The sequence below is a fragment of the Spermophilus citellus genome (assembly GCF_964194105.1).
Source record: "Spermophilus citellus genome assembly, chromosome: 4".
Taxonomy (NCBI): Eukaryota; Metazoa; Chordata; class Mammalia; order Rodentia; family Sciuridae; genus Spermophilus; species Spermophilus citellus.
This window is the reverse complement of record NC_138185.1, coordinates 120,370,861-120,391,155: the sequence shown is the minus strand read 5'-3', so window position 1 is coordinate 120,391,155 and position 20,295 is coordinate 120,370,861. Positions and strand designations below refer to the sequence as shown.

General features: G+C 38.1%; 1 pseudogene across 1 annotated transcript; it reads right to left on the bottom strand.

The window, feature by feature from the left end:
• Nucleotides 1–17,022: 17,022 nt before the first annotated feature.
• LOC308648184 (high mobility group protein B1-like) lies at nt 17,023–17,668 on the bottom strand (annotated as a pseudogene). The gene has a single exon. The product of its transcript is annotated as a high mobility group protein B1-like (transcript).
• Nucleotides 17,669–20,295: the final 2,627 nt, after the last annotated feature.

Genomic DNA, 20,295 nt, shown 5'->3' with positions numbered 1-20,295 from the left:
ACCTGTATCACTTTGAATATGATCCTTCCCTTTTGCTGTCTTGGCCCAAACCTTAGATATACCTTTAACTTCGTATCTGCCACAGGACCTTGGGTCAGGTTCTTACCCATAACAGCTTGGGCTTGGGCAGCTTGTCCAAACTGTGAGTCGGTTCAACCATTTATCAAGTTCAAGTGTGTTTTCTGCAGCTTGAACACCTTTTATTTGTTTTTAAAGAATTGCCTGCCTGTCCCCTCATAGGCCAAAAAAAGAGATTTAACCATGATCTTTTTATGGGCCCTATATGCAAATAATTTGTGAATAAAACTTTCTAGCCAGAGAGAATGAACAGTGTTTTCTGAATTCTAAGAAAATATTGATTGTAAGATTTTTTAATAACAGACATTTATGGAGAGAATAACAAACTACTACATTAATACTTATGAACTCAACAGGATTTCATGAACTATTAAAACATTGAAATATTTTTATGTGTATTATTAAATCCAGATAATATGGTAGTTTCACTTACTCATCTTTCATGTTACGAATTAATCTCACAAACCTCCCCCTGCCTTTTTTGTTTGTTTGTTTGTTTGTTTTGTTGTTTTTTTTGTTTTGTTTTTTGGTACCAGGGTTTGTACTCACGGGCACTAGACCACTGAGCCACATCCCCAGTCCTATTTTTTAAATTTAATTTTCTATTTTTTTTTTTTTTAATTTCAGAGTCTCACTGAGTTGCTTAGTTCCTTTCTGTGGCTGAGGCTGGCATTGAGCTCACAATGGTCCTGACTCAGCTTCCCAAGCCACTGGGATTTCAGGACTGCACCACCATGCCCACTCTCACCTCCTCTTTTTGGCATGGTCTAACCCAATGTTTTCATAGGTAATGAAGATCTTAAAAGATAAATAGCTTCAAATATTGGACATTTAACATGAGCTGGAATCTGAATTCATCTAAACCATCCTGACATTTGTACTGGCACACTCATTTTTGCTATGAAAAGGCCATCTGGGATGATTTCTCCATTAGGAATCCTGCATATGGCCCTTTAAAAATAAATCATACCTGTAGGTGACTGGTCTCTTCATGGTTATAGTAGAAAGCATGGATTTCAGTCACAAGTCTAGAAGTCAATGACATGGATGGGGTCTAGAAACACAAAGATCAGGCAAAGAATGAAAACTAAGAACAGCTTCTCCTGTGTCAGGATGAAGTTCCCAAATGAGGTCCTGTGACTGGGTGACATCTGGTTGTATGTTGACATGTACCACACAGACCACTTCTTAGTCTCCCCTCACCAGGCAACTGACTATTCCTGGAAAACAGAATTAAAGGTCCCAACACACATGGTAGGATCAAACCAAGAAGCTGGCCTGATGAATGGGTAAGATTTAAGAACTACCAAATACTACAACCCACCCAATTGATTATGATGTCCCAAATCCTCCCACCGGCAATGAATTTATCTGCAGTCTTAGAGACTATTCAGTTCCAGGCAAAACAACATCTTAGGTTATTGGTACTTAACTAATGTATGCTCTAAAAGCTACCAGGACCAAGGTTGAGGAATAAGATAGAAACACTTGGAAAGTGACATTGGTTATATAAAGGGAAGTTGAGGTGTCAAATCCCAACTGCAGTCCCTTCTTCATATCTCTTATGTTTTGCCCTTTTTGGAAAATTCTTCCTAGCAGGGGAAAACCCTCAGAATGAAAAATAATTCTCTCCAAGGAACCTGGAAGAGGATTAATTCTAAGTAGAGACATACACTTTTGAACCAAAAGAAATCTTTACAGATTCTAACCATTCTGACCCTCTTTGCAGCATAACTATGAATATCAATGGCGTAGTTAATAAAGAGCCTACAGAGGGGAACATAGCTTGGATTGAATCCAACCAAAAGACAACCCACTTGATTTCAGGACCCTCCCTGCTATGGGGTCAATTCCTAACAGAAAATAACAAAACTTGAAAAAAATTAATAGAGTAACTAATTAAATATTTCAGAGAACCTCATTAAAACATTTTACTATTTGCACTGATTATCATGTGGCTGCTTATACAGATGCTCATAAATCTGACTGCATTAGGTTCTCAGGCCTTTATTTCAGTTAATTTCTTCTCCCTATGTGGACTTGCCCAGGAAATGAGATTTAATGAGTCACCGTCCTCCTTGATAATCACAGGAGAGCTCATTAGCTTTTTGTCAGATTTGTACCTACTATCTGCCCCCAATATGCCTATGACTTCGTTTGAGTTAAATATGAAATTACCAAAAGGGAGAACTCCAAAGAGCATTTCTGTACTGAATACTGTGGACCTGAAAAACTATATAAATATTTTTACATATGTTAAAAGGCATCTGAGAGCAGAACATAAGAAAACAACAAAATATAGCATTCCCTATTGATGGCATCACTATTTGGATGACACACATCATTAAAAAGAAATAGAGTTTGACACTTACATGTTTGCAAGTCTTTCCAAATCTCTTGAAGAGCCTGGGCTAAGTCAAGGGGATACAAAGGACAGAAGGAAAGAGCACTGTGATTTTTTTTTTAATACTGGAGATTGAAGCAGGGGTAGGGAGGAGTGAAGGGATGGTGGGGTCTGGGTCTACCACCAAGCTATATACCCAGCCTTTTTATTTTGAAATTAAGTTACTGAAACTGGCCTTGAATTTGAAATCCTCCTGAGTTTCTGGGATTATATACACATACCACCATGTCCAGCAAGCTTTGTGACTATTAACAGTTCATCAAGTTTGGAAAGTTTCCCAGCATGTATCCTGGTATAATTCACCAAGGCCTCCTAACTTTGTGACATTCAGTTTTCACTAGGAAGACCAGAAGGCTCATGGTGTTTCATGAGAAGAGGAAAAAAAATTATGCTACTTTCAAGTAAAATCTTGAAATGAATCTTTAGTCCTTTCACAGATAATCATAGTAATAAGATTGCCTCACAAGGCAATGAAATTGACCAGAAAGGAACACATGGCATTAATGGACTTCAGCAGAAATAACCTGGGTGCATTTCAGGGCTCTCATTTAGGTCCCTCAGTAGGCCACCATTTCTTCCCTAAGAACACAGAGAGCTACCTGGATGATGACCAGTGCCCATCTCATCAGTGCTTATTGAGCTCAATAAGGGCCAAAAAACTGTTTGGAATATTAAAAGTATTTAGTTCTGTGATCCTGAGAGTCTAACAAAATCTTAAATTTGAACTTGATGAAAAATATGATGATGAAAAATATGTCTGCCATGAAAAATGTGCCACTCTTCCATAACAAGCACATGTATGTGGACATGTGTGAGCACACATGCACTTACACACACACACACACACACACACACAACACTGTCCCCCCAAAAATCTGGGGTTCAGTTTTAGAGAGTTCTCAAATACTAATCTCTAGATTTGCTTTGGGTTCCTGAACCTAAAATTAATTCTCTTCTACAGATCATGGTGTTAAGAGATATGATAAAAACCTCACACTTACTATATGTCAGGCACTATGCCTTCTCATTCAAGTACAACAATCCTAAGAAGAACATCTGTTGCTAACCCCATTTTACAGGTGAGAAAACTGAAGTACAGGTAATTTAAACAAAATGCCCAAACAGTTAGTAGTAAACTTTGAGTTTCAAACCCAGTGTGGCTCACCATTTGTACTCTATAAACTTCTACATTATGGTGCCTGCCTAACATAACACATTTTTATTTTAAAGCATGTTCACATCTCCTTTTTCATTTAATCTTGTAACCACCCCAGGAGTTAGATCAGGTAGACAGCTCCACTTTAGAAGGTGTTGAGGGCATTTCCTAAGTGGAACAGGAGATTCGCTTTCCATACTCTCTTCAGACAACCAAGGCACAGTTGATGAAATTAAAAATTAAAAACAAAACTTTGACTGGAGACTTCTCCTTCCATTAGCTACAGGTTGATACACCCTGGGAACATCTTTGATTCCTTTCTTCACAATCATCCATTGCCTTGAGAACTAAGTCAGCATGGTAAGGTTTTGAAGTTGTGTGGTGTTTCCTGTAAAAACCTGGATTCCTGCAGTTCACAGAGCAGTTTTGTTTCTACAAAGGAAAAGACATAGGGAAGAGCAGGAATGAAGAGGAGATGTGTCAATCTGTAGAAAAGCACTATGCACATGTGATCACACTGGACATTAGACACATAACTTTCTCCTCCCATATAGCCTTACATCTAATTGACATGTAAAAATATTTTTAAAAACACTTTAATCCTTCCCTTCTCTGAACTCTCTCTAGCATTCCTCAGTGCTCAGCAAGCCTACTCCATGGTGAATTTCTCCCTCCTGAAAACCTCTATCAGCATGTACTGCCCATTCCTCACAATCATTCAATGTCAGACTCTGGTCCTGGTTTCCGTTCCAGTGAAATGGCAGACTGTATAAGGACAGCCCCAACCCTTTTCTTATAAAAATGCATAAAAATGCTGAGGGAGATGTAGTACCAACTTTTCTGAAACAAAACCCAACTCTTGTGAGAGAGAATAAGAAGAAAGAAATGCACCGATCCCAGAAGTGAAGAGCAACATGTAGCCAGAGCTGCCATCTTGTCAACTGTGCAGCAGTGCTCTGGCGGTCCAGTAAGGTGTGAGCTAGACACAGACGCTAATGTCAAGTCCAGAGCAAAATGCCTACTTCACAACAAGAGAGGCAGAAGGGAGGCTCTGCAAGGGAAAGCTACAACTGACAGCTCAGTGTGAAATCAAGATTTCTAGAAGGCACATCCAAGGGAAGGCACAAGGAACTTTGTCTTTTCCTAATCCCAAGTGGTACAAAAATCAACTACAAGAAATAAAAACTCCAAGCTTTTTAGGGCAGGTAGGGTGGCTCATGTCGCCTACCTGTAAGGAAATCTCAGTAAAGAAATTAAAATAAAAATTGGTTGAAGACCAATAAATCCACTGAGACACCAATCCTAAGAAAAAATGAAACTACTCTATAGAAATAGTTTTACAATCCAAGGGGCATGGGAATCCTCAAGGTGTGTAAAATTCTTGCTGAAAGGAAGCTCACAATTAAAAGGAAAAAAAATTATAAGTCACAAGAGGAAATGTTCTTCCCTAAGTGAGAGTAAGCAGACAGAACAGGAAACAATAGGCTTAGATTTTGATATAATAGAACAGTATGAAGGAGGCAATGAACCTGTATTTAAAATGATTAAACAGATAAAATATAAACCATGATGCAAGAAGATAGTGTATAATAAGAAGAAATAGATTTGGAAAAGAATCATGTTGTCCTTCTAGAAATTAAAAAACAACAACAACAACAAACAGAATCACTAAAATTTAGAATGAAATAAATGGTGTCATAACACCATGGCTATCATAACAAAGGACCGCAGACTGGACACCTTAGAACAGAAATGCATCACCTCATTGTTCTAGAGGTTGCAAGTCTGAAATCAAAGTGTTGGCAGAGCAACGCTCCCTCTTAAGCCTGTGAGGAAGAATCCTTCCTTGTCTTTTTCAGCTTCTGAGAGCCCCAAGATGTTCTCTCACTTATAACACTGTCACTCCAGTCTTCTCATGGTGTTCTCTTTCCCTCTTCTCCCTAGTCCTCCCTCCAGGCATGTCTCTGTGTCCAAATTTCCCCTTCTTATAAGAATACCAGCCATAGTGGATTAGGACCCATGTGAACAATCTTCATTTTAATTTTATTACCTCTATCCAAAACCCTGTGCCTATAATAGTCCTTTTCCATCATCCCTTTGCCTCAGAGTGGGAATCTTCAACTGTCCAGATGATCAACAAGAAAGTATTCCCCTTTCTCTACCACTGCAATGGGCAGCCAAAGATCCTGTCTGTTCATTTTTCAGTGGCAGATATTGTGGGTTCTGATTTAACTCAATTACAGTTCCCTTGCCTTAGTTGGAATAGAAGGTATCAAGTTCTTCCTAATATATATATATATATATATATATATATATATATATATATAGAGAGAGAGAGAGAGAGACATGTTGAAAAATCTCAGAAACTGGGATTCTAAACTAATAGGACTCTAATCAAAGAATTACTGTTTCTCATTTCCCCCATACAATTCTTTTATGGGAAACTGCAACAACTTTGCTTGGTATCTAAAGATTAACAATACCAGTCATACTCTTATCTGTTTGTACAAGAAAGAAAAATCTTTACATGGACGCAGCCAGAGCTTTGGAAACTTTCCCAAGTTTCTGTTGTAACTGTCTCATTTCAGCTGTTAATCCTGTGTTATCTCCAAATGAACTTGATACACTGTTAGAGGATATATCTGAGTCCACAGGATCAGGGCTATTGGATAGAGAACAAGGGCTTTGTAGTAGATGGTCTGTGCCTCTGTGAACTAGTAACACACCACCTCCCCCTGTGGCAGATACAAATTCACCACGGTCAACCTGTCTTGTCAGCACTGAATGACTGAGTCTCCACAGACAGGTGCTTGGAGAAAACATTTTGCTAGGGGCTGGAGTACAGCTCAGTACTTAGCATGTGCAAAACCCTGGGTTTGATTCCCAGCACCATAAAATAAAAGTAAATGTCTTCTAGATTAAGAATAAAGGGGGGCATTTTCCAACTGCATATTATTTCTGTTGGTCAAAGATGTTCTGAAATAAAATACAAATCTCTTGGCCCAAGATCATTTTTTAAAAAAGGCCCTATTTTCTGCAAATCAAAGCTACAGTGAAATTTCATCTCACTCCCATCAGAATGGCAGCCATCAAGAATATAAATAATAATAAATGAGAGGAGGTGAGGAAAAAGGAACACTTCTACAGTGTTGGTTAGATTGTAAATTAGTACAACCACAATGGAAATCAGTGTGGAGGTTTTTTCAAAAGAGTAGACCCAGCTATACCACTCCTCAGTATTCATTCTAAAGAATTAAAGTGATCATACTCTAAACATACATACCCATGTTTATAGCAGCACAATTCACAATAGCCAAACTATGAAAACAGTCTTGGTGTCCATCAGTGGATGTATTGGTAAAGAGAACATGGTACACTCACACAATGGAGTTTTATGCAGCCATAAAAAAGAATGAAAATATGTCATTTGTAGGAAAATGAGAGGAACTTGAGAATATTATGTTAAGTGAAATAAGGCAAACTCAAAGTCAAGGTTCATAGGTTTTTCCTCATATGTGAAAGTGACAGAGAAAAAAGGGAAAGGGAAAAAAATGTACAAGCGGGTGCTCATAAAAACAGAAGGGAAACTGGTAGAGGAAGGGAATCAGGGGAGAGAAGAAGAGAGGGGAAGAAAAGGTACTAGGGAACAGCCAAATAATTGACTAAATAATACCATTATATTGTGTACATGTATGAATATGTAACAATGAATCTTACTATTATGTGTAATTATCATGCACCAATGAAAAATGTTTTAAAAGAAAGAACTCATTCCAGAAGATGAACACTCTTTTTGTAGGACAGTATTCCCATCCTGCATTACTGGAAGTTAGGACATATCTTTTTTAATTTATATTTTTAGTTTTATCAGACCTTTTATTTTTCAACATATCTTTTCTGAAGGACTCAATTTAACCCAAACAAATAGGGTTAACATTAGATCATATATAACAGGAGAGAATCAACAAAAGGGAAAACAAATCCTAAAATTATACAGAATATAGTGTAGAAAAAATTATATACATACATACATACACACACACAGGGTGGGGCAGGGGGGGAGGATACAAGAGAGAGAGGATACAAAAGTTAGAAGTTATGGAGGACAGATTATGATCCAGTATATATTTCTGAAGAGTTCCAGAAAGATGGAGTAAAAAGTATGAGAGGAAGCAATATTCAGAGAAATAATGGATGAGATTTTTCTAGAACTTAGGAAAACATATTTTTAGATCCAAGAAACACAATAAAATAGAATAAAAATAATTCTACAGCTATACATATCCTAATGAAACTGCAGATTATCACAAATAAGATCTTAAAAGAAACGAGAGGTTTGAAAGGCACATTGACCATAAAGACTACACTTATGGCAGGTTTCTCAGCATCAATAAAAAACAAAGCAAAAGTAATCTTTGTTGTAAAGAAAATTCGATTATATACACAAACGCATATTATTCAAATATGATTAGATACACAAAGGAACATTATTATTCAGTCATTTAAAAAGAATGAAATGTTGTTATTTGTGGCAACCTGAATGGAACCGGAGGACATTATGCTCAGTGAAATAAATCAGACACAGAAAGACACATACTGCACAATCTTGCTCACATAAAAAAGTTTCACCTAGAACATAGAACAGTGGTCATTAGAGGCCAGGAAAAGAGTAGGGAGGAGGAATTGAGGGAAATTGGACAATAGTTGTCAAAGTTCAGTTATATAGGGTGAACAAGTTCTACTGTTCCACAGCACAGGGGATTTGAAGGCTCCCAACACACACACACACACACACACACACACACACACACATGACAGCTGTTTTCTAGGAAAGTGCTAATGACCCTGAATTAATCTTTACACATTGTATACAGGTATCAAATCAAACTGTACCCCATAAATATGTACATTATGTATTGATTTTTTTCTAAAAAAACCCTTATTTGTTATTTGAATTAAGATTTTTTTAAAAAAAATATGTGTTGGTAGAAGTCTAGATAATGTTTAGCCTTTGGGGGACAGTAGCTAACAGGAAGAACGGGGGCCTCTGCGGTGCTGGCTACACACTGGATTTCTTGATTTAAATTCTGATCACATGTGTGCATTGAGCTGCATTCATGCAGCATGTGCTTTCTTACATGTATGCTGAATTTTGACACAAATATTTGAAGACCAGAAGAGAAACAAATAGTATCTTCAAAGTGCTGAGAAGAAATCAGCAAAAATGATCACTCATGTAGAATGACAAAATAAAGACATTTTCAGTCAAATGAAGATTTTGAGACTTTCCTCTTCCCTTTCCTCTTCTACCTTGCTGAAAGAACCACTAAAGGAGGTACTGTTGTAGGAAGAGAACTGAATTCAGAATGAAGGCATACCATTGCCAGGTAGTGAGGCAAGAAATTAATAAATGTGTGAGATAAATCTAAAGCTTTCACTGAAAAACCAATGGTAAACATGACTTGTTTTTAACAAAGAATCAAAATTCTGAGGGAAAATAGCATTGATGGTAAGATGAATCTTTGGATATTATTTGGGAGAAGGGAAAATACTACATTTGGACTTTAAGAATGCATGTTAAAAATTTAATGACCACTGAAAGATAAGAAATAAAACAAGCAGGAGCAGGAAAAAGGAATAAAGAGAAAGTCTAGTTTATCTAAGAGAAACAAATGAGGGTGGGGAAGGAGGGAGGAAGAGAGGGAAAAGAGAAGGAGAAGGAGAGGGACAAGGAGGGAGCAAGAGAAAGAAATAAGCCAGGAAAAGGCACAGAATACTGAAACAACAAACAAGATGATTGAAAAGAGTCCAAAGAAATCATGTTTAAATCATGAAATTCAAATGACTAAACTGAGCAGCTAAAGACAAATGTTCTTTTCTTTTAATGATATTAGAAGCATTCAGAATGTCAACAAAACAGCTATGACTCTTTTTTTTTTTTTTGAAATTAGAGTGGTATTCGGTTAATAGAACAACAATTATTTTGTATAAAGCTGCATCAGAAACAACTGAAGATAAAAAACTACTGTCCCCATATATAACTAATCCATGCTGTGTTCCCATCAAGAACCCGCCTTAAATTTCCATACACTACAAAGCAAAGTTAGTGGTCATTGAAAATACCACCAGGACAGGGCTATGGAGACACATTCAGTAGTGCAACTCAACAAAAAAGACACCGTACAATTTAAAAACAAATCTTACACAGCCTTACATTTAAAAATCTTTTTTATTTAAAAGGAGTGAGGTGTCTGGAACCCGCCATTTTTTCAATTTTTTTGTAGGCTTCTATCCTGGATCTGGAGTCCAGGTGTCTATGCTATGCAGAATCTGAAAACAAACCACAGGGAGAACTCTGAGAACCTTGAGAGCCAGGAAATGGATTTTGTCAGCTATGTCATGTAAAGCCCTGTCTTAAACTCACTTTGGGAGCTCCTTTACCTCCTGTTCTGGACTGAAGAGCAGAGACTCAACTCACTCATTCTGTGCAATGAATTGACTTTTGTCAATCTTTGCAATCAATGGTTGGAAGAACAAGCATAGGAAGAGCCGCCCCAGCGCCTGCTAGGTAGGCGGACCTGTGACTCACCGGCAGAACAGGCCCAGCAACCGGCACAGGGGCAGAGCCGGCAGGGGCAGAGCCGCCCCAGCGCCTGCAAGGTAGGTGGACCTGCGACCCACTGGCAGAACAGGCCCAGAAACCCGCAGAGGGGCAGAGCCACCCCAGCGCCTGCAAGGTAGGCGAACCTGCGACCACCGACAGAACAGGCCCAGGGGCCTGTGGAGGGGCAGAGCCGCCACCCTCGCCTGCTAGGTAGGCGGACCTGCGACTACCGACAGAACAGGCACAGCGGCCTGTGGAGGGCAAGAGCCGTCCCAGCGCCTGTAAGGTAGGCGGACCTGTGGCCTACTGGCAGAACAGGCCCAGCAACCCGGGGAGGGGCAGAGCCACCCCCCGCGCCTGCAAGGTAGACAGACCTGCAACCGACAGACAGATCAGACCCAGCGGCCCGTGGAGGGGCAGAACCGCGGCAGGCACGTGCAAGGTAGGCAGACCTGCTACTGACTGGCAGAGCAGGCCCAGTGGCCTGCCGGCGTGGTAGGCACATTGTCCCAATTGGAGGAGGGGCAGAGCCGCCGCCCCCGCCTTCAAGGGAGACTTTGCAACTATACAAGAGCAAATATATAGGAAGAAAAGTCAATAACACAACAGTTTCACCAAGCAGAAAGAAACGCGAGCAGTATGAAGAGACAAGGAAAGAAAGGACCACAAGCAATGCAGGTCAACTCAACGTTAGAAGAGGTAATATCTGCAGCAGATGGAATGGCAGATAAAGAATTCAGGAGATGCATGTTTCAGATGATCTGGAGTCTCAAGGAAGACATGAGACAGCAAAATCAGACAATGAAAGATCACTTTGACAATGAATTACATAAACAAATCCAAGAAGCAAAAGATCAACTATACAGGGAGATAGAGGTTATAAAAAACAAACAGAAATCCGAGAAATGCAGGAAGCAATGAACCAACTTAAAAACTCAATTGAGAATACTACCAGCAGAGTAGAACACTTAGAAGATAGATCATCAGACAATGAAGACAAAGTATTTCAACTTGAAAAGAACATAGACAGCTCAGCGAGACTGTTAAGGAGCCATGAGCAGAACAGCCAAGAGATATGGGATAACATAAAGAGACCAAACTTAAGAGTCATTGGGATACAGGAGGGCACAGAGCTCCAAACCAAAGGAATGAGCAATCTATTCAATGAAATAATACGAGAAAACTTCCCAGACTTGAAGAATGAGACAGAATCCCAAATCCTGGAAGCCTACAGGACGCCGAATGTGCACAATCATAAGAGATCCACACCTAGACACATTATAATGAAGATGCCCAACATACAGAATAAGGAAAGAATTTTAAAAGCTACAAGAGAAAGGAAGCAGATCACATTTAGGGGTAAACCAATCAGGATAACAGCTGATCTTTCAACACAGACTCTGAAGCTAGAAGATCCTGGAATAACATATTTCAAACGCCGAAAGAAAATGGGTTCCAACCAAGAATTGTGTATCCAGCAAAATTAAGCTGCAGGATGGAAGATAAAATTAAAACCTTCCACGATAAACAAAAGTTAAAAGAATTTGCAGCTAGAAAACCATCTCTTCAAAACATCCTCGGCAAAACACTACAGGAAGAGGAAAAGGAAAATAACAATGAAAACCAACAGTGGGAGGTAGTACAGTAAAGGGGGGAAAATAATCAAAGATAAAAACAAACCATGTTAAGTAACATAAATAAACAAATATGGCTGGAAGAACAACCCATATCTCAATAATAACCCTAAATGTTAATGGCTTAAACTCACCAATTAAGAGACACAGGCTAGTAGAATGGATCACAAAATAAGACCCAACAATATGCTGCCTACAGGAGACGCATTTGATAGGAAAAGACATACATAGACTGAAGGTGAAAGGTTGGGAAAAATCATATCACACATATGGACTTCGGAAACAAGCAGGAGTGTCCATACTCATATCAACTAAAATAGATTTCAAGCCAAAGTTAATCAAAAGGGATAAAGAGGGACACTACATACTGCTCAAGGGAACCATACACCAACAAGACATAACAATCATAAATATATATGCCCCAAACAATGGTGCAGCTATGTTCATCAAACAAACTCTTCTCAAGTTCAAGAGTCTAATAGACCACCATACAATAATTATGGGAGACTTCAACACACCTCTCTCACCACTGGACAGATCTTCCAAACAAAAGTTGAATAAGGAAACTATAGAACTCAATAACACAATTAATAACCTAGACTTAATTGACATATATAGAATATACCATCCAACATCAAGCAGTTACACTTTTTTCTCAGCAGCACATGGATCCTTCTCAAAAATAGATCATATATTATGCCACAGGGCAACTCTTAGACAATATAAAGGATTAGAGATAATACCATGCATCTTATCTGATCATAATGGAATGAAACTGAAAATCAATGATAAAAGAAGGAAGGAAAAATCATGCATCACTTGGAGAATGAACAATAGGTTACTGAATGATCAATGGGTTATAGAAGACATCAAGGAGGAAATTAAAAAATTCTTAGAGATAAATGAAAACACAGACACAACATATCGGAATCTATGGGACACATTGAAAGCAGTTCTAAGAGGAAAATTCATTGCTTGGAGTTCATTCCTTAAAAAAAGAAAAAAACAACAAATAAATGATCTCATACTTCATCTCAAAATCCTAGAAAAAGAAGAGCAAAACAACAGCAAAAGAAGTAGAAGGCAAGAAATAATTAAAATCAGAGCTGAAATTAATGAAATCGAAACAAAAGAAACAATTGAAAAAATTGACAAAACTATAAGTTGGTTCTTTGAAAAAATAAATAAAATCGACAGACCCTTAGCCATGCTAATGAAGAGCAGAAGAGAGAGAACTCAAATTAGTAGCATACGGGATGAAAAAGGCAACATCACAACAGACACTTCAGAAACACAGAAGATAATCAGAAATTATTTTGAATCCTTATACTCCAATAAAATAGAAGATAGTGAAGGCATCAATAAATTTCTTAAGTCATATGATCTGCCCAGATTGAGTCAGGAGGATATAGACAACCTAAACAGACCAATATCAATTGAGGAAATAGAAGAAACCATCAAAAGACTACCAACTAAGAAAAGCCCAGGACCGGATGGGTATACAGCAGAGTTTTACAAAACCTTTAAAGAAGACTAATACCAATACTTTTCAAGCTATTTCAGGAAATAGAAAAAGAGGGAGAACTTCCAAATTCATTCTACGAGGCCAACATCACCCTGATTCCTAAACCAGATAAAGACACTTCAAAGAAAGAAAACTACAGACCAATATCTCTAATGAACCCAGATGCAAAAATCCTCAATAAAATTCTGGCGAATCGGATACAAAAACATATCAAAAAAAGTGTGCACCATGATCAAGTAGGTTTCATCCCTGGGATGCAAGGCTGGTTCAATATACGGAAATCAATAAATGTTATTCACCACATCAATAGACTTAAAGATAAGAACCATGGGATCATCTCAAAAGATGCAGAAAAAGCATTCGACAAAGTACAGCATCCCTTTATGTTCAAAACTCTAGAAAAACTAGGGATAATAGGAACATACCTCCACATTGTAGAAGCTATCTGTGCTAAGCCTCAGGCTAGCATCATTCTGAATGGAGAAAAATTGATGGCATTCCCTCTAAAATCTGGAACAAGACAGGGATGCCCTCTCTCACCACTTCTGTTCAACATAGTTCTCAAAACACTGGCCAGAGCAATTAGACAGATGAAAGAAATTAAAGGCATAAAAATAGGAAAAGAAGAACTTAAATTATCACTATTTGCAGAAGACATGATTCTATACCTAGAAGACCCAGAAGGGTCTACAAAGAAACTATTAGAGCTAATAAATGAATTCAGCAAAGTGGCAGGATATAAAATCAACACGCATAAATCAAAGGCATTCCTGTATATCAGGGACAAATCTTCTGAAATGGAAATGAGGACAACCACTCCATTCACAATATCCTCAAAAAAAAAATAAAATACTTGGGAATCAACCTAACAAAAGAGGTGAAAGACTTATACAATGAAAACTACAGAACCCTAAAGAGAGAAATAGAAAAAGATCTTAGAAGATGGAAAAATATACCCTGTTCATGGATAGGCAGAACTAACATCATCAAAATGGCGATATTACCAAAAGTTCTCTATAGGTTTAACGCAATGCCAATCAAAATCCCAATGGCATTTCTTGTAGAAATAGATAAAGCAATCATGAAATTCATATGTTAAAATAAAAGACCCAGAATAGCAAAAACAACTCTAAGCAGGAAATGTGAATCAGATGGTATAGCGATACCAGACTTCAAACTATACTATAGAGCAATAGTAACAAAAACAGCATGGTACTGGTACCAAAACAGGCAGGTGGACCAATGGTACAGAATAGAGGACACAGAGACCAATCCACAAAATTACAACTATCTTATATTTGATAAAGGGGCTAAAAGCATGCAATGGACGAAGGATAGCATCTTCAACAAATGGTGCTGGGAAAACTGGAAATCCATATGCAACAAAATGAAACTGAATCCCTTTCTCTCACCATGCACAAAAGTTAACTCAAAATGGATCAAGGAGTTTGATATCAAATCAGAGACACGGCGTCTGATACAAGAAAAAATTGGCTCCGATCTACATACTTTGAGGTCGGGCTCCAAATTCCTCAATAAGACACCCATAGCACAAGAGTTAATAACTAGAATCAACAAATGGGACTTACTCAAACTAAAAAGTTTTTTCTCAGCAAGAGAAACAATAAGAGAGGTAAATAGGGAGCCTACATCCTGGGAACAAATCTTTACTCCTCACACTTCAGATAGAGCCCTAATATCCAGAGTATACAAAGAACTCAAAAAATTAAACAACAAGAAAACAAATAACCCAATCAACAAATGGGTCAAGGACCTGAACAGCCACTTCTCAGAGGAGGACATACAATCAATCAACAAGTACATGAAAAAATGCTCACCATCTCTAGCAGTCAGAGAAATGTAAATCAAAACCACCCTAAGATACCATCTCACTCCAGTAAGATTGGCAGCCATTAGGAAGTCAAACAACAACAAGTGCTGGCGAGGATGTGGGGAAAAGGGTACACTTGTACATTGCTGGTGGGACTGCAAATTGGTGCGGCCAATTTGGAAAGCAGTATGGAGATTTCTTGGAAAACTGGGAATGGAACCACCATTTGACCCAGCTATTCCCCTTCTTGGTCTATTCCCTAAAGACCTAAAAAGAGCATACTATAGGGAGAGTGCTACATTGATGTTCATAGCAGCACAATTCACAATAGCTAGACTGTGGAACCAACCCAGATGCCCTTCAATAGATGAATGGATAAAAAAAATGTGGCATTTATACACAATGGAGTATTACTCTGCATTAAAAAATGACAAAATCATGGAATTTGCAGGGAAATGGATGGCATTAGAGCAGATTATGCTAAGTGAAGCTAGCCAATCCCTAAAAAACAAATGCCAAATGTCTTCTTTGATATAAGGAGAGCAACTAAGAACAGAGTAGGGAGGAAGGGCATGAGAAGAAGATTAACATTAAACAGGGACGAGAGGTGGGAGGGAAAGGGAGAGAGAAGGGAAATTGCATGGAAATGGAAGGAGACCCTCATGGTTATACAAAATTACATACAAGAGGAAGTGAGGGGAAAGGGAAAAAAATACAAGGGGGAGAAATGAATTATAGTAGATGGGGTAGAGAGAGAAGAGGGGAGGGGAGGGGAGGGGAGGGGGGATAGTAGAGGATAGGAAAGGCAGCAGAATACAACAGACACTAGTATGGCAATATGTAAAACTGTGGATGTGTAACCGATGTGATTCTGCAATCTGTATACGGGGTAAAAATGGGAGTTCATAACCCACTTGAATCAAAGTGTGAAATATGATATGTCAAGAACTATGTAATGTTTTGAACAACCAACAATAAAAATTAAAGAAAAAAAAGAACAAGCATATTGGAGGTTCTTTCATATCATATAATATGGTTGTCAGACTCCGTGGGTTAAAGGGTAGTTACTTGCTATGTTAGAAACATGTTCCCTCTGAGAAGGGCTTATCTATATATTTTTTTGTTTTGTTTTGGAAGCTCCATAAACACAAAAGAGAAGCATTTATGGTCACAAACAAAGGAATGCCAGAAGCCATTAGATATGAGAAAATACAAAAAAATAAAATCTTCTCTTAGAGCTTTTAGAAGTAAAAAGTGTATTTCTGTTTTGTGTAAGAAAACTAAAATTTCTCTTTTGCCTGACAATATTTTGATGTTTTAATATTTTGCTTTTAATTTCTACCTGTGTTTTGAATTCACCTATGACTGGCTATCCCTTACCAGATAACAACCCTCTCTAAAACCTTACTGATGCCTCATAAATTCTGGCTCCCGATGACCAAATAACAATTTTCTCTAAATCTTAGTGGAAGCTCATAAATTCTAATGTCTGGAGCTGAATTTATTTTCTACCTTGAAATGTTAGCCATGTAGATCCTTAACCTGCTATTTGCCTTTGTATTATTATTGTGAAAATCTTGTTAGCTGTAAGTACCTTAGACACCCACCTCCATTGTAACTTTTTGTGCTGTAAAAACTTTTTCCTGAAAATCAGGGGGATGATCTCTAGCATGGAATCTTGTAAGAGACAGTCCTGGCCAGCTTTTGTGTACACAATACAATCTTGATTTAATTTGATTTAAAAAAAAAATAAAAAAAATAAATTTTAAAAAAGGAGTGTGTTAAATGCTTTATAGAAAAAACCCAAAACTTGTTGTCTCAGAACCAACTGATTCTTCATCATCACCTTCACTTTCTTCATTTTCCTCTTCCTCTTCATCTTCCTCCTCTTCCTTGTTTTTCTTGCTTTTTCAGCCTTAACAACTCTCTTTATTGCCACATCCAGCGTGTCTTTAGCTCGGTAGGCAGCCATATCCCTTCGGTATTTTTCTTTCTGCTTAGCAGCTTTCTTTTTTAAGGCTGCTTGTCATCTGCAGCAGTGGGATTCCACATCTCTCCCAGTTTCTTTGCGACATCACCAACAGATAGGCAAGGATGTTCTCCTTTGATTTGGGGTGATACTCAGAACAGAACATGAAGAAGGCCCAACGGAGGCCTCATGGATGCATTGGGATCGTTGAACTTCTTTTTCTCTTTAGGAGGGATATAGATTTTCATTTCTCTTTTATCACAAGACTTGTCCACCTTTGCCATGTCTTCAAGTCTTCTTTTCTCTTTAGCAGACATGGTCTTCTGCCTCTGTGAGCAATTCTTATAAAATTCTGAGAAGCTGACTAAAGCATCTGGGTGCTTCTTGTGCTCCACCCAGCAAATTTGCACAAAGAATGCATAGGATGGCATTTTGCCTCTTAGCTTTTTAGACTCTCCGTTGCCCATGTTTAGTTGCTTTACCTCAGCAAGGCACAGGGTCGCCCAGGGTCCATCCAGCTCCTACTTGCTATCTCCATGGACCTCTATGTACTGCAATGGCTGTCATTCTTGAGTTTTTAATAATTCGGTTATATTCTTACTGGAAGAGACATACATGAAATATAATGACCCAAAAATCTGGGAGGGAAGAATGGGGAATAGATATATTAAAGTTTAAAACTATTAAGATAAAAAAAAATGAAGGGGACAAACCCTCATTAGAAGTTAAGAAAGTCCCCAGTTTATGAGAAATACAAGAACCAATTCTCCAGGGATATATAACAATCATGAGATTGAATGAACCAAAGAACATTACTTCAAACTATATGAAGCAAAAAATTTAACCAAATTACAAAGAGAATTTGATAAATTCTCTAAAATGCTGGGAGATTTTTTAACACTCCTGTTTTAGACTCATAAGTCCAGTTAATGTGCAGACATTTTATCTTCATAACCAGACTTTAAGATCCTTGAGGTTCAGAGTGATTGTCTTTTGCCATGTTCCCCAGTACACAAGATACAAGTCCTCTTCCCCTAAGAATTCCCAAATATAACACCTGCTCTTACAGATGTGGAAAAACTAAGTGCTATAGGCAAGCGCAAAGTACAGAAGGAATGTGCTAATAATTTATTACTGACAGTAGATGCTTCTTTTAACAAGCAAAACTATTACAAATAGAATAATTAATGAAGACATAAAATAATGGATTGAAAGGAAAAAGAAAATTATGTCACTGTACTTCTGCAGCATTTATGAGACACCAGGTTCATCTCTTAAATAATTGAATTACTATCTAAAAATCACTGGAAGATCACTTATATCCATTCTAAATGGAGGGGAAAAAATGCCCCTAGAAAGATTAAGAACTGTAAACAAAATTTGCATTGACTTAAGTTGAAACAATAGCAATGCTGCTACCCCCTAGTGGCAGAGTACAGCAAACCAAACATGACAGTGAAGATAATTAGGCGTTGTCTTCCTAACAAAAGTATTAAGCTGCAGACCACAGAGTTGCTGTGATGTGTTTAATCAATGTCTGTTGTTACTGTCATCTTTAGCATCTTTTTTATCGTGCCCAGCCTGTAGCTAAGTACTTTTGTAATGATAGCAATTTCTAGGCCGTCAAATGGGGCCAGGGCTGCAAGGTCCTGCGTGGCCGGGCAAACAGTGTTCAGCACACAGCCTTTGACTATTTTTCTCAGAAGGAGACAGTGCAGTCATCAGACACTTGGAGGCTTCTGGCTGTAAGTTCTGTCCTTGAGTTCTTTCAGTTCTGTCCTGAGGATATCCATCCTGGAATAGAGGGCCATTTTCATGTAACCCATGAGTGACAGAAAGAAGGAATAGAGGGACTTTCATCACAACTCAGTAGGTTCCATTCCATGCGCAAGTGGGTCCCATACAGTGGGCTGAAAATTGTATGAATTCATTTGAAAGAGAAGTTAAAATCCTGATTTTTATTTGTCAAGAGATTCTTATGGTGAATGCCAGGCAGCAGTTTCACTATTTCTTCTTTACAAATGTAGTTTCCAAATGGAATTTGTTGAGAGGGCCTAGAATGCGCTTTACCCTAGGCTATCATCTCCACCCATGCCCTAGGATGGGCTTTGGACAAGCCACTTTTTAAACAGACAGTTTTAGGATCCTTTCAAATCTTCTCTTCTACATAAAATAATACTCTTTTATAATTTGCGTCATGTTCCCTAAAGTCTGAGTCATTTTATTGTGTGATTTTTAGACTAACCAGACGGAATCCTCAATTAAATATGTGTTAAAATCTTTTATAAGAATTAGGTCTACAAAGTGGGCAAAGGAGCTGGAACTGGAAACAAATACTAAAGGAATGAGATCCAAGCCAGCCTGAAGATGGTCTGGCAGTCTAAAATGCAGGGATCAGAATATCCTGCCTTAAATGTTCAGTCTGTGAACTTTACACAAAAGGAAATTTGGGAATTATGAAATCCAATCAGTCACCAGTCTACCTGTTTGGTGATTTTTATGTTTATAATTGATAATTAAAGATCACAATGAGCTAGCTGCCTGCTCAAACGTTCTGCCACCAGAACAGCCCAGAGAAACGTACAACACTAAGTGTTGAAAAGGGCGTGGCATATGTGGAACACTCTCAGACAGTTGGTGGAAGTGTAAGATGCATCAACCATTGGAGAACCATTGGCTATTTCTTAAATATCTCCCCTGTGACCTAGTAAGTGGTGCTTGAGATGAATAAAAGTGGATTCACAAAAAGACTCATACACAAAGAGCACAAGTTCTTTATTTTGATGAAGTCTCATTTATCACTTGTTTATTTTAGTTTATGTTTTTGGTGTCTTATCTAGGAAAATTTGTTTATCCCTAGGGTTATAAAGATTTTTCTCTATTTTCTCTTAGCAATTTTATGCTTTTAGCATCTATATCTAGGTCATGATCCACTTAGAGTTAACAAAATATTGGTACATGTTTATAGCAGCTTTATTCATAACGGCCCCACATGTGCATCAACAAGAAGATGGATAAACTCAGCGTGGTATATCCACACAGCAGCAAAAAGGAGTGGATAATAATCACACACCGACATGAGTGACTCTCAAAA